A 15,280-nucleotide genomic window follows, 5' to 3' on the forward strand; every position below is an offset into this window, starting at 1 on the left:
GAAGATCGGAAAAGTGGTGTGTGACAACAGAAGCAATCTGTTGGCAGCACTGAGACTGGGCAATTTAACACATGTGCCCTGCATGGCACATGTTCTGAATTTAATAGTCCAACGTTTTGTCTCGAAGTACCCAGGATTCCAGGACGTTCTCAGGCAGTCCAGGAAGGTGTCGGCCCATTTCAGACGTTCCTACACAGCCATGGCACGCCTTGCTGACATTCAGCAGCGGTACAACATGCCAGTCAGGCGTTTAATTTGCGACAGCCAGACTCGCTGGAATTCAACGCTCCTCATGTTGGAACGTCTGCTGGCAACAACAAAGAGCCGTCAATGAATACCTGTTTGAACTGGGTGGTAGGACTGGATCTGCAGAGCTGGGGATTTTTTTCCCACGTTACTGGGTGCTTATGCGCGATGCCTGCAGGCTCATGCGCCCTTTTGAAGAGGTTACAAACATGGTCAGTCGCACCGAAGGCACCATCAGCGACCTAATACCCTTTGCTTTCTTCCTGGAGCGTGCCGTGCGACGAGTGACAGATGAGGCTGTAGACCAGAGTGACGAGGAGCAGGAAGCACACGATTTCTGGTCGGAATCACCAGAACGAGCCCAGGCACCTGCTGCAACGCAGGGAGAGGTATCAGAAGTGGAGTCAGAGGAGGAAGGTGGCTTTGTGGAGGAGGAGGACCAACAGGAGCAGGCTTCCCAGGGGGCTTGTGGTGACCTTTTGGGGACCCCTGGTCTTGTACGTGGCTGGGGGAGGAGACCGTGGATGATGTAGTCCTTGATAACGAGGAAGCGGAGATGGATACCTCTGCATCCAACCTTGTGAGAATGGGGTCTTTCATGCTGTCATGCCTGTTGAAGGACCCCCGTATCAAGAGGATTAAGGAGAAGGACCTGTACTGGGTCGCAACGCTACTAGACCCTCGGTACAAGCATAAAGTGGCAGAAATGTTACCAACGTACCACAAGTCCGAAAGGATGCTGCATTTACAAACCAGCCTGCAAAACATGTTGTACAATGCTTTTAAGGGTGATGTCACTTCAGGAACTCATCAACATTCCAGGGGCAGAGGTGCCAGTAATCCTGCCACGAGCGCACCTGCAAGGACAAAGCACTTTGGCCACTCTGTAACGTCAGACATGCAAATGTTTTTCAGTCCAAGGCAGCGCCAGAACCCTTCTGGATCCACCCTCAAAGAACGCCTCGACCGGCAGGTAGCGGACTACCTGGCATTAACTGCAGATATCGACACTCTGAGGAGCGATGAACCCCTGGACTACTGGGTGCGCAGGCTTGATCTGTGGCCAGAGCTGTCACAATTTGCCATGAACCTCTTGTCTTGCCCCGCCTCAAGTGTCCTCTCAGAAAGAACCTTCAGTGCAGCAGGAGGGATTGTAACTGAGAAGAGAACTCGCCTAGGTCACAAAAGTGTGGATTACCTGACCTTTATTAAAATGAATGAGGCGTGGATCTCGGAGGGTTACTGCACGCCGGAAGACTTGTTCTGACTCCCCATGCAGCTGTCCTTCTCTGCACGCCTCATGACTCCACACACAGCTGTCCTGTAGCGTCCTCCTCCCTCCGCCACCGTTACAAACTAGGGTGCAAACCCTACTGGTTTCATTTGAATCCAGGTAAATCCTGAGTTTTTCTGGCCTCTGTGCTTCAGTGGCTGCAACCAAAAAAATTCATATTTTCAGCATTTATATGGCATATTTTTTCTGGCCTCTGTGCTTCAGTGGCTGCGACAAAAAAAATGAATATTTTCAGCATTTATATGGCATATTTTTTCTGGCCTCTGTGCTTCAGTGGCTGCGACAATTTTTTTTTATATTTCAGCATTTATATGGCATATTTTTTCTGGCCTCTGTGCTGCAGTGGCTGCGACAAAAAAAATGAATATTTTCAGCATTTATATGGCATATTTTTTCTGGCCTCTGTGCTTCAGTGGCTGCGACAATTTTTTTTTATATTTTCAGCATTTATATGGCATATTTTTTCTGGCCTCTGTGCTGCAGTGGCTGCGACAAAAAAATTTTAATATTTTCAGCATTTATATGGCATATTTTTTCTGGCCTCTGTGCTTCAGTGGCTGCGACAAAAAAAATTTATATTGTTAGCATTTATATGGCATATTTTTTCTGGCCTCTGTGCTGCAGTGGCTGCGACAAAAAAAAAATTATATTTTCAGCATTTATATGGCATATTTTTTCTGGCCTCTGTGCTTCAGTGGCTGCGACAAAAAAAATTTATATTGTTAGCATTTATATGGCATATTTTTTCTGGCCTCTGTGCTTCAGTGGCTGCGACAAAAAAAATTTATATTGTTAGCATTTACATGGCATATTTTTTCTGGCCTCTGTGCTTCAGTGGCTGCGACAAAAAAAACATAATTTTTCAGGAAAGTACACATGCCTAATTTTTCAGGGTTCTGCAACAGTGGCAAAATCGCATCTTTTATGGTCACCGCAGGTGATCAATAAAGTAGACCAAAACTGGGCCCACACTGCAGAATCAGTGTTTTTTGGTTCACTTCACTGTACATTGAATTACCTCTGCCTGACCGTGCACGTGCGCACAAGCACGGTGACTGCTAAACACACCACAACAGAAATATTGCCACCAACAGGACGAACATCCTGGAGGTGACAAGCTCAACTAGTAATTAACAACTATTATTTGCTCACTTGACGGTATCATTCATTAAAGCTCTTTGCGTTTTTTTGCGTTGCAGTAAGCGCCGCGTTTCGTCTTTGCGTGTGAACAGGCTGTAACCTTTACACGACTTGATTGGCATGTAGACGCCGGACGTTTTAAAGCAGTTTATTACACAGGTTTAGAAATGTAGTGTGATTTCTGCCCTTTACAGCACAAAACGCAGCGCTGTGTCAACAATGTATTTTTCAGATACATTTTTGCCCTTGATCCCCCTCTGGCATGCCACTGTCCAGGTCGTTGCACCCTTTAAACAACTTTAAAATCATTTTTCTGGCCAGAAATGTCTTTTTTAGCTTTTAAAATTCGCCTTCCCATTGAAGTCTATGGGGTTCGCGACGTTCGCGAACCGTTCGCATTTTTGACGCAAGTTCGCGAATATTTTTTTTCTGACGTTCGCTACATCCCTATTCTCTGTCTATGAGGATGTAATCTATCACCCTTCAGGACCTGTAACCAAGTTTTTGGATAGCTTTGCAGCTTGGATCTTATATGTTTCTATCCCACAGTTGTTTACCAGCTGTTTCTTCTGTCTCTTTCTTACTCATGTGGGCTTTCTTCAACACACTCTGATGTACTCTGTCTGGGCCTAATATTCACTTGTCACTGCAATATTTCACATTTCTCAACCTCTGCCTTTCTTTTTCTGCTTTTTATAAATGGTTCTGTAGCTGGAAATGGAGCTCCAACAAAAGCTTTTCTGTATTTAGCCTTAGCTGTCTACCTGTCGAGAAAGGCTAATACATCTTTCCAGTAGTCTTATATTATAGGCCGGTTCCATATAATCAGACAATCTCCAACAAGCGGAGGGGTTAAGTGGGTAAATAGCATGGTCTATTATTTTGTAGTTTTTCTCTTTGTGTGTTAGAAGCTTTCTGAAGGTAACCCTAGATTGATTGGCATATTGGGAAAGTGCAGAGCATTCCACAATCACACTGTCTCCACTGTGAAGAACCTCCTACGTTTCTGCAAATATGTTATTTTCCTCTAGTCTATAGGGGTGGTCTCTGGTCCAATGATCCATTTTATGGTAAAATAGATCTCACGCTAGCAGTCTATAATACCCTCTAATGTACTTATAAAGAGTAATCACGCCCCGTTGCAAGCGTGTTTTCTCCAGAGAAAACAACCCCAACAGTGACAACCTGCCCTCAGTTTAAATCTCCCATCTCCTTAACCAATTTAGTTGCACATTTCTGCACTCTCTCCAGCTCTCATTTATATCCCTCTTAAAGTGGACCTGTCACCCAGACACAAAAATCTGTATAATAAAAGTCCTTTTCAAATTAAACATGAAATCCAATTTCTGTTTTTTAATAAAGCATTCATAGCTGTTGTAAACGCATTTAAAAATCTCAGCTGTCAATCAAATATTGTCTGCCCCTCCTCTATGCCATGGGCATAGAGGCGGGGCAGACAATTACTTTCACTTTCCATTCAGCACTTCCTAGATGTCACTGCTCTCCACACATTCCCCCGTTCTCTTTACCATTTAATTGTGTAGCCAGGGCATGGGGATGGACCCCATTCTGGTGCACAAACAAGATTCTGAGATGATGCAAGACTTGCCTTAATAACAGTGTGCACAAAATGGCTGCTGCCTGTTTGCTATCATTTTGAATTCCCAGACTGAAGGAAACAAGATTCAAATAATTTATATAGTGTAATTTAAGTTCATTTTGCTTGACTAATGTGATAAAATAGGATTTTTAATAATTTTTTTGGGTGACGGGTCCCCTTTAAGGACTGGAGCCCAAATCTGAACTGCATACTCCAGGTGAAGCCTTAACAGGGACCCATAAAAAGGCAGAATTATGTTGAAATATGCTGAAATAAAAAGCTGTTATTTAGCATATTTACAAACCCGTTCGCTTTTTCTGACTTGGCAACCCCATTACATGTCTGATTAATTGAAGTCACCATTAATAATAATGTGACCAAGTTTTGAAGCTGCTTCTATTTGTAATAGTAGTTGTGCCTCAAACTTGTCACTTATTCAAGGTAGTTTGTAGCATATGCCAATGATACTTTTCTTTGTAGGTTTTTGACCAGTGCCATCCATGGTTCCTTAAAATAAAAACAGTTCTTTGTCACGTACAAAGTTAAAAACAAGACACAAGATAGCGATATAAAACTAACTTAGCTGTTGAATATAAACTCAAATTAAATAAACTTTGTTGCCACTGTGTTACTCTCTGAGCAGATGTTAAATATAATAGCTACCAGTCTCTTAAAGCTATGCATTGTGTTCTTCCTCAAATCATGCAGATCCAGTGTCAGATATTTCCTTTGCTTTTCCAATCTATCTTTTAGTTTAAAAACGTTATATATAATTTAATCCACCTCTATTTCCTTCATTCCACTATTGTTGCGAAGCAGAAGCTACCTAGTTGCCAAAACTATTAGAATATATTATGTAAAGCTACACCCTGTTGTGTTACATCCCAGGATTTAATCTATTACTGTAGTCTATGGGTCTCTGGGCCTTAACCCATAACGCTCAGGTGCATCTAATGCCGTGTTGTTACAACCTCTCAAATAAACTGACAAGCAATTATAATTATATATATATATATATATATATATATATATATATATATATATATATATTATATATATATATATATATATATATATATATATATATATATATATAGTAACAGAAATGCTGGGAAATTGGTTGAAGGGGTGTATGTATCATCCAGATTTCTGTCATACTGTTTTTAAGCAACCAAGTAAATGTAAATTTTTTCACAGGTCTGTGGCTAGCTGTAATAGCCGGAAAAAGGACCCGTTTTACAAGAGTGTTGAGTGTTGGGTGGGATCCGATTCCAGATGGACAGTCTGGGTTTTGCCCAACACCTGAGAGAGGAACAGGTGTTCTCTCTCCTTAAGTAGGGAAGGGATTGTGTGTGTCTCTCTCTCAATCCTGGGGAAAAGAGCAGGCAGTGCAGGCCTGTGAGAGAGCCAGATTCATGTGAGTACGTGCTGTGCCACAAATACTGTTTTCTGTTAGGTGCTGGATGTTAGATCCTCACCTAGTTAGTTAGGAGCTGATTGTTTAGTTAGTGCCGGACAGGCAAGGTTTTATTTTCATTTTTGTTTGTTTTGATTCCTGTCTTCCTGCCAACCAGACAAATAAAACTGGTTGTGGCCAGTTGCACATTACCAACCAGTTTTGTGTTGTTTTGCGTGGACTCCAATAGTGCTGTGCACCCGTCTACCCCCCAAGAGACGACGACCCTGTTACCTCAAAAGGTTACAATTGGTGGAGGATGCTTTGGCACAAAAATTTCACAGCAGAAATTCTACGCAGGAAAATTTAAAGGGCCAGACCCTAATTTTTTTCACTTGTGTGAAAGACTGTTCCCAATACAATGGAGGAGATTATAAAGCAACTGGTGGTGGCAAATGCTACTCAGCAACAAACAAATGCCAGTTTGCAGCAGGGTACAACTGTCCAGCAGGAGGCAATCCGACACCAGCAGGAGGCAATCCGACAACAGCAGGAAGCAAACCGGTTGCTATCTGCACAGCTGACTGCATTGACAGAGGCCACCAATGCAGACTGAAAAGCATTAACTGAAGTTGTGCAACAGTTGGCAATGAGGCGTTTTGACCAACGTACGGTAGCTGCTTCTGGGGTGACCTCTGTGCGAGCAAGTTATTTTCTGCAAAAATTGACCCCAAACGACGATGTGGAGGCATACCTGTCTGCCTTTGAAAGAACTGCTGAGAGAGAGATGGCCAAAGGAACAATGGGCAGGACTAGTGGCCCCATTTCTGTCTGGAGAGCCACAAAAAGCATATTTCGATCTGGATTCCCCAGATGCTGGGGACTACGATAAGTTGAAGGCTGAAATCCTCGCCCAGTTGGGGGTGACCCTTTCCGTCCGGGCCCAACACGTGCACCGCTGGACCTACCACATGGAAAAGCCTCCACGCTCCCAAATGCATGATCTTATACACCTAACTAAGAAGTGGTTGCAGCCTGAGATCCTTACTGGACCCCAAATTGTGGAGCGGGTAGTGATGGATCGTTACCTAAAAGCTCTCCCTGTTACTCTGCGGAAGTGGGTGAGTCATGCGGATCCCAAAATGGCTGACCAACTCATTGAGATGGTAGAGAGGTATACTGCAGCAGAGGAGCTGATAAGTCCAGTACCTTGCCAGCGTCCCATAGCCCAGAAGGCCAGAATTGCATCTGCACCCTGTAAGACTGTTCCGGGGAAAAGGGGGGCTGGAAAGTATCAAGGGATATATAAAGCGGGAGAGACTGTAAGCACTGGATCTAGAGACTGGCAAGCATTGCCAGGAAGGTCCCTGCCTAATAACAGACTGAACCAAGAGACTATAAGGTGTTTTCATTGTCAAATGTTGGGTCACATAGCTGCAAATTGTCCAGGGAGAGATGAACCCATGCAATGTGGTTTAGTTTATGGGAACAGATGACAGTCTATGTTTGCACAAGCAGTTTGTGCTGCTGTGCCTCAAACTCAAACTGAAAAACAAATGTGCTCCCTTTCTGTGGAAGGCAAGCAAATAACCGTATTGTTAGACTCAGGCAGTTTGGTCACTTTAGTAAAGTCGGACCTGGTTCAGCCCCAAAAAAGTCAGGGCAATATGATAGGGGTAATTTGTATTCATGGGGACACACGGGACTACCCTACAGCGAAAGTAGAATTTGGTACCCCTGTTGGTTCTCTGACTTATCCTGTGGGTTTGGTACCTAGCTTACTGCATGATGCGGTAGTTGGGAGGGATTTTCCACATTTCTGGGAACTGTGGGAAAACAGGGACCCTGTCAGGCTTGTAAATGCTCCCAGTAATACTAATGTCGGTCCTGAGCCCTTTGATAGTTCTCTTGCTAGGATTAATGATGAGTTCCCGGAAGATGTTCAACCCTTCCCTTTCTCTGTGTTGTTGGGGAATGTAGATGAAACAGAGACTGGGTCAGAGGATACTTTAGAAATGCCTGAGTTAGAGGTCCAAAAAGATAACTTTGGCAGTGAACAAATGAAGGACCCTACCCTAGCCAGAGCAAGAGAAAATGTACAGGTTATAGATGGAAAACCCGTTGAGCCTAATCTTAGGCTTTTCCTTACATGGCATTAATTGGGGATATGCTGTATCAGGTGTCAAAGAAGGGGGAGGACATTGTGGAGCAGCTAGTTGTCCCCAAACCCTAAAGGAGAATGGTACTAGACCTGGCCCATGGACACATAATGGTGGGACACTTAGGAGTTGAAAAGACTACTGAAAGAATTATGAAAAGGTTTTTTTGGCCCGGTCTCTCTGCTGAAATTAAAGAATATTGCAATTCTTGCTCAGAATGTCAAATTTCATCTCCCAGGCCACATTACCGTAGTCCACTTGTTCCCCTACCCATCATCGATGTGCCATTTGAAAGAGTTGCCATGGACCTGGTGGGGCCGTTAGTAAAGTCTGCCAGGGGTAATCAGCACATATTGGTTATTCTAGATTATGCCACCCGCTATCCGAAAGCTATACCACTACGCATTACCTCAGCTAAAAATATTGCAAAAGAGTTGGTACAGGTCTTTAGTCGGGTCGGCATTCCAAAACAAATCCTTATGGACCAAGGTACCCCATTCATGTCTAGAGTCACTAAAGAGTTGTGCAGGTTGTTCAAAGTCACACAGTTGCGTACTTCTGTTTACCACCCACAGACAGACGGACTAGTTGAGAGGTTTAATAAAACTTTAAAAGGTATGTTGCGGAAAGTGATAGACAAAGATGGGAGGAATTGGGACTACCTGCTCCCATACCTTATGTTTGCAATAAGAGAGGTTCCACAGTCATCGACTGGTTACTCGCCTTTTGAATTATTGTATGGGCGACACCCGCGAGGTCTTCTCGATATAGCTAAGGAAACCTGGGAAGGGCAGGTCACACCCTATAAGTGTCATTGAGCATATCTCACAGATGCAAGATCGGATTGCGACAGTGATGCCAATTGTAAAGGAGCACATGCTTCAAGCCCAAGGGGCACAACAAAGAGCTTATAACCGTAGAGCCAAACTGCGTACTTTTGTACCTGGTGACAGAGTCCTAGTACTAGTCCCAACAGTGGAAAGTAAGTTCCTAGCTAACTGGCAAGGGCCCTACGAAGTAATTCAAAGAGTAAGTGATGTAAATTATAAAATTCGGCAGCCAGGTAAAAGAAAGCTCGAACTAATTTATCACGTAAACCTTATTAAGCCTTGGAAAGAGAGGGAGACCCTCGCTGCAGAACCCTCTTCGAGGCAGCATACGGTTACCCAAAATATAGCCTTAATACCCAAAGTCAGGGTAGCTGAGACGTTATCAGTCACCCAAAAGAACGAAGTATGGGATTTTCTTGTTAGGAACCGGGGTGTTTTTTCAGAGACTCCAGGGCGCACCTCAGTTATCAAACACGACATAGTAACAGAGCCCGGTGTGCGGGTTAAACTGAGAACTTATAGGGTTCCAGAGGCAAGACGGAGGCTATTGCAAAAGAAGTCAAACATATGCTTGAGTTAGGGGTAATCGAAGAATCTCAAAGTGAATGGTCAAGTCCTATAGTACTCATTCCCAAGCCAGATGGTAGTTTGCGCTTCTGTAATGATTTCCAAAAGCTCAATACTGTGTCTAAGTTTGATGCTTATCCAATGCCTCGTGTCGATGAATTGATTGACAGACTGGGTACAGCTAGGTATCTAACAACCCTTGACCTAACGAAAGGTTACTGGCAAGTACCACTTACAGAGAGGGCAAAAGAAAAGACAGCATTTTCTACCCCAGAGGGTTTATTTCAATATAAGGTTTTGCCTTTTGGTTTACACGGTGCCCCCGCAACGTTTCAATGGATGATGGATAAAATTTTAAGACCCCACAACCAATATGCAGCAGCTTATTTGATGATGTGGTTATACAAAGTACAAGCTGGGAGACTCATCTTCCTAGAGTCCAAGCAGTCTTGAATTCTATTAGAGATGCAGGACTTACTGCCAATCCAAAAAAATGTTCCGTCGGACTGGAGGAAGCCAAGTAGTTAGGCTACACCAATGGGCGTGGTTTAATAAAACCCCAAATATGCAAACTAGGAGCCATACAAGATTGTCCCCACCCAGTAAACAAAAAGCAAGTTAGGGCTTTTTTAGGTATCACAGAGTACTATAGACGTTTTATAGAGCAGGCGGTGCAGGCCTGTGAGAGAGCCAGATTCATGTGAGTACGTGCTGTGCCACAAATACTGTTTTCTGTTAGGTGCTGGATGTTAGATCCTCACCTAGTTAGTTAGGAGCTGATTGTTTAGTTAGTGCCGGACAGGCAAGGTTTTATTTTCATTTTTGTTTGTTTTGATTCCTGTCTTCCTGCCAACCAGACAAATAAAACTGGTTGCGGCCAGTTGCACATTACCAACCAGTTTTGTGTTGTTTTACGTGGACTCCAATACTGCTGTGCACCCGTCTACCCCCCAGGAGACGACGACCCTGTTACCTCAAACGGTTACAATATATATATATATATATATATATATATATATATATATATATATATATATATATATATATATATATTTATATAGTAGTTTAAGAAGGGCTCGCATTCCAGTCTTTATAGTGAAGAATCAATGTTTATTCAAACTTGTGCATCCAACATTTCGGCCCGTGTTTGGGCCTTTATCAAGGATCCTTGATAAAGGCCCAAACACGGGCCGAAACGTTGGATGCACAAGTTTGAATAAACATCTTAAACTACTACATGTTCACCTTTTGACCCAGCACCCAGCGTTGATTAAGACTGGATTGGAGTGCGAGCGTTTGCTGGTATATATATATATATATATATATATATATATATATATATATATATATATTTTATTTTTTTTCCACGTAGGATAGGACGGACGCATGAACACTGCCTTGACGGGGTGCGTCATCTTATGCATGCTTTGTACAAACTTTGTAACTAAAAGTGTCTTTTTTTTAAGAAAGTTACAGTTCAGTTGTGCAAGAATATTTTTTTCAGGGGGTTATATATTGAGAGTGCTGGGGCTAACTTATAGTATGTAAATTAAGCCTTGCCTACATAAACCCAATAAGAAAGGTGAGGAGCGGCATTTCAGCTTATTTTGTTTGTTTTTTCCTTAAATGCTCGCTCTCCCAACCCCCGCCCAATGGTGTCTTTGAAAGAGATCATGCTAAATAAAGAGAAAAGCAGGTATGGTCTGTCTCCCCCCAAAGGTAACACTTTATTTTTTCACTTAGGATAGGACTGACGCATGGACACTGCCTTGACGGGGCGCGTCAGCTTATGCATGGCTTATGCATGCTTTGTACAAACTTTAACTAAAAGTGTCTTTTTTTTAAGAAAGTTACAGTTCACTTGTGCAAGATTATTTTTTCAGGGGGTTATATGCATTTCGGCGCACCTGTCTAATTTTGTTATGATGCATATTGCATATTTTCTGTTAATCCAATAAACTTTATTTCACTGCTGAAATACTACTGTTTCCACAAGGCATGTTGTATATTAAAAGGAAGTTTTTTCTTTGAAATCTCAGCCAATAATAATTCTTTGGAGTTTTGTTTAAGAGGGGTTCCCGAACTTTCGACAGTATAAAGAAACCAACACAGGCACCAGATTAGACAAGGAGTCAAACATTTTGTACATAATCAGGGGAATGTAATAAAAGTCGCAAAGAGCAAAACAATTCGCACCAATAAGACTAAAAATCAACATCTCGCAATGTAATATTGTTCCTTAAACGGTTATTGCATTGCGAATTTTAATTGCGCACTGCAAATTTTAATTGAGCATTGCGAATTTTAATTGCGCACTCATAAGAAGTGCTTGAAGGTGTCGTAATCTTTTGGAGCAAACATAACGACTTTTTCAGTAAGAAGTTTTATTACATTGACTGCGCATTGGCGCAAACTATAAAATTCGCAAACGGTCTTTCACTGTCGGAAGTGGTCGCTAAACAGTTTCTGGGCTCGCAAAAGCTATATTAAATTCGCACAAAGCAAAATTTGTTCGCGCAAAGGCATAACTTTTCGCATTGCGAATAGTTTTTCCGTTAGCGATTTTTATTACATTCCCCCGTAAAACTTTAATAAAAACATAAGCAAAAAAAAAAGATTCCAAGGAGCTCTTCTTCCTCCAAGTAGGATCTTGCTTCTATCTCTTGGGCCAACTATGTCGAAAGCCACTCGGAAACAGAGAAAGCTATATTATGATTTGGATTAACTTAAAGTAAAGCGTAGAATGGAAATTTTATTGAAGTTCATATATTGGAAGCTCATATTTTTTAAAGCCTGGAGCAAACAAAGATTTTTTTGAGTATATGTCCTCCTGTCAGAATTCCATATGCAGACAACACTAGTGTCAAAACCCCACAATTTGCTATAGGAGTTATATATCTCTTTATCAAGTCGAACTTGATAAAGGGCCATGTGGCTTGAAACATTGTTGAATTTGTTCAGATGATAAAGCCATGAAGTAACAATAAAGGCTTTTTTAAACAATTTTCAAGACTGGTACTGTCTACTACGATTTTGGGATACTGAAGTTGATGGAAGTGGACACCATTCAACATGCACCTGGTCGCTACATATAAGAATTTAAGTGGTGAGTGTTGGCTGACTATTTGTATAGGAGTTATATATCTTAATCTTAAAATAAGAAAAATAAACACTATTCCAACACACAGCCTTGGTTTTCATAGAGCGATTGCCTGCAGAAATGTCAAGTATAGATGTAAGAGGCAGATTGTGGCAATTGAAAAAACAAAAAACAAACGTGTGGTCTCTAATTTCCTATTTCTGCATAAGATTAGCATTACACGTTCAACCTATAGAAACAATGGCAACAATGGTTTAACTCAAACCAAACCTTCATTATAAATTGCATTTTAAAGAAATGCTTCCTCCAAAGTGTAGCGATCAACAATTTACAAGACATTTTCTGATTAAAATGTTTTACATACCGGTCTGACTTTGTTGCTACAAAAGACATGCTTTTATTTCCCATCAATTGGTGTCCTTTCCTGGTTGACGCATTTTTCTGCTGCAAAATATACAAGGTGCAACAATACATTTGTTACCAAACTGGTATGCTACATCATCATGATCATTATAATACATTTATATAGAGCCAGCAAGAGACAAATATAATTATATAACTAGGAGGGAAAATTGATCAAACTTCCTTCAAAAGCTGGTAGGCAATGAATCTAAAAAAAAAAAAAACTTAAAGGGGAAATATTGTAACTTTCTCTCATGGAAATATACTTTCTAAATATAAGATATAAATAAATACACTTATACACATACATACACACACACACGTGTGTATAAACTCCCTTTCTCATGAAGTTACTTGCCCAGATTTCAGGATGGCACTGGATTAAGGAATATTTGGTGTTTGTGCCCTTTCTATACTAAAGTTCTCTGCAAGCAGATAAGATGGCAAAACTGCACTCTCATGGTGTCGGCAGTAGCAAAACGGAGCAGTGAAAGTGGCTTCATCAGTTTAAAGCTGAAGTCATAGTTGTAGTGGAACCTAATGTACTATGAGTTGATGCAAACGTGGCAGTTGGTGATCATCACTTGGTGATATAGCCAAAGGTAGCATACACACGGGTCCAGGTAGGCATGGGGGTCCTTACTTTTCTCAGTAATTAATCATTATAGGCTGATGTAGAACTCCAGAGAGAGGAAATGAACAGCCTTAGGGAAGTTAGAGCTTGCCTGCAGTCCTCCTAGGAGCAGGAAGGGTTTTAAAAACTTGGTAGGTATGTAGAGACTCCGAGATCAATGTACTTTCCCAATGTGATATTGAACTGTAGTTCTGACCATTTACTTTATATAAAAAGAAAAGGAGGTTTTAAAGGAGGAAGCAGGGCATGAAGCCTTGAGCAGGAGTCACTTTTAACATGTTAGTGTCTGTTCTCAAGCTACAGTATCTTCAACCCCCCATGGTGCCTGCCCCCTCCCCTAGTCAAGAGAAAAGCAGATCTGCTCCCATCTGTTCTTTGTGTAGCTGCACTACAGTTAAACCGAGTGCTTGTGGCCTGAAAATTCTGCTGGGCCCTTACTCTTATTTAGTAAAATGAGTCAACTGATCAAGATTATGAATACTTTTTGCATTGCACTATATACACTTTAACATTACCATATTCTGTAGTGGAAGCTCACAGTAATAAGAGCTAGATGTCAATCTTCCGGTTAGCATGATCACTTACCTTCTCTTTATGTGTCTGCTTATCGGGATCAAACTCAGACTGACTTTTCAGATTACTGCTGCCTTTAAATGACAAGTAAAGATTTGTTATCATAGAAAATAAATGATTAGGAGTGCTCAATTTTAAATTAAATAATTTTTAAATTTAAAAATATTAAAAATATATTTTTGATTCTAGTTCTAGAAAGCTACCATCGTGTAAAACTACAGAACCTTACATAACACTAGGCTTGCTTTCAGGCAAAAGTAAATTAATTTAGTTTTACTCAAGGCAGTATTGACTGGTAAATTAATGGCTTTCCTTCACTGCAAGACAAACACACCTGCAAACATTTTGAAGTCTGACTTGCTATAATCAAAAGGGGTAAATGGTGTATGAGAAACAGGCTTCTGCTTTTCTTCAGACTGTTTCATGCGCTTCTTGTCAGATTTCATTGTTTCTGACCCTGGGTCACTAGATACACTTTCCCGTTTTTTGTTGGATTCTTTATCCTTAACAGTTGGAGAGTATAAAAGGAATAATACTTCAACAAACTGTAAATAACCTACAGATGCTGCATTCATTTTTTGCTTGCATGCCAGAACAAAAATGAAGCCTAAAAATAAAGAAAATGATGCCAGTGTTCAGCACAAGGATTACATTACAAGTACATAGTACCATAAACTCAAGGAATCCAAATAATCAGGGGAGTGCAGAGTTTCCAAGCATACCCAGACTACCTAAGAGACCCCACAGGTACAAAGAATTTGATCATTCATTCAGCAGTCAGAATTTGTATCTGATTACTAGCAATTCATTGTGAGAAATAGTTGATATTTAGTGGTAGGAAACTAGCTGAAGAGTTGCTTAAGAAAATTAAATATAAAAACAACGGTCTTATTTCAATGACATAATGCAAAATAACTGTACAATTTTTAAAAACAGAGTGGTAGGAGGGGAGAGAACTTTACAGGAACACAAATTATTTAAAGTAAATTTAAATAATTCTATCCTGCACAAAGTTAACTATTTTATTTAAATGCTTTATTAAAAACACAGTGGTAACATTTTGCTTCTGATTGTGAATGGTCTTCTCAAATTTGGTAACATGAGGCAAGCCATTAACTTCATTTCCCAAGTTCCCTAAGCCATGTGACTGATGCTCTAAAATGCTTCAGTCACGCTTTACTGCTGAACTGCAAGCTGAACTGATGTTGATATAGAGCACTGGTAAGGCCCACCCAGAATATAAGGGGATCATATAATAATCTCTCTAATGCTTTATTTACTAGTAGTTCTTTCCAGCTAACACAAGGTCACCCATTCCGATTAGAAGGAAAGAGGTTCC

The 15,280-nt window shown here is 41.1% G+C and overlaps 1 pseudogene; it reads right to left on the reverse strand.

Moving 5' to 3' along the window:
• Positions 1 to 11,795: 11,795 nt before the first annotated feature.
• Positions 11,796 to 15,280, reverse strand: part of LOC108697516 — a 48,455-nt pseudogene continuing 44,970 nt past the window's right edge.

Source organism: Xenopus laevis, chromosome 7S, assembly GCF_017654675.1.
Source record: "Xenopus laevis strain J_2021 chromosome 7S, Xenopus_laevis_v10.1, whole genome shotgun sequence".
Taxonomy (NCBI): domain Eukaryota; kingdom Metazoa; phylum Chordata; class Amphibia; order Anura; family Pipidae; genus Xenopus; species Xenopus laevis.